Consider the following 471-nt stretch of genomic DNA (forward strand, 5'->3'; position numbering starts at 1 on the left):
CTCAAGAGATTTCCCCCAGACTTCAAAATTGCTTTTAGAAAAAGCCCTCTGTGGCATCTCGGAAATGGGATGTCCTAATATGAAATCAAACTTTTTTGTTTTCTGAGATGGGAGGAAATGAAACCAGCACTGAAGCGAGGGGCGGTGGTGCACAGCTCTTGCTCTCTTCTTCCTCCTTCTTAATACATCATGCAAAAAACCTCACAAACTTGTGCAAAATTACGGAAGAACCGTGCTCAGAGCTTCTCTAGAAAACCATGGTTTCTCTCCAGCTCCTTACAGGAAAGGTTGGTAGAGAAATGACTTCACACGTTGCAAGCTCTGACAATTTTCTTTTTTGCTGGTCAGGCTTTGTGAATCATTTAATATTGGGTTTTTTTGGTGTTTCTTTTTCACATTTCTTTAAATTTTTTAGAGGATTTTTCTCCCATCTCGGCCTCAGAGGTGTTTAAATAGCCCCAGACAGGTATT

General features: G+C 40.8%; 1 protein-coding gene across 1 annotated transcript in view; it reads left to right on the forward strand.

The window, feature by feature from the left end:
- Positions 1–471, forward strand: part of LOC104276547 (disintegrin and metalloproteinase domain-containing protein 19-like) — a gene marked incomplete at its 5' end in the record, with an annotated part of 16,362 nt that overhangs the window by 3,741 nt on the left and 12,150 nt on the right. The window lies entirely within an intron of this gene.

The sequence above is a fragment of the Apaloderma vittatum genome, unplaced genomic scaffold, assembly GCF_000703405.1.
Source record: "Apaloderma vittatum isolate BGI_N311 unplaced genomic scaffold, ASM70340v1 scaffold3627, whole genome shotgun sequence".
Classification (NCBI taxonomy): Eukaryota; Metazoa; Chordata; class Aves; order Trogoniformes; family Trogonidae; genus Apaloderma; species Apaloderma vittatum.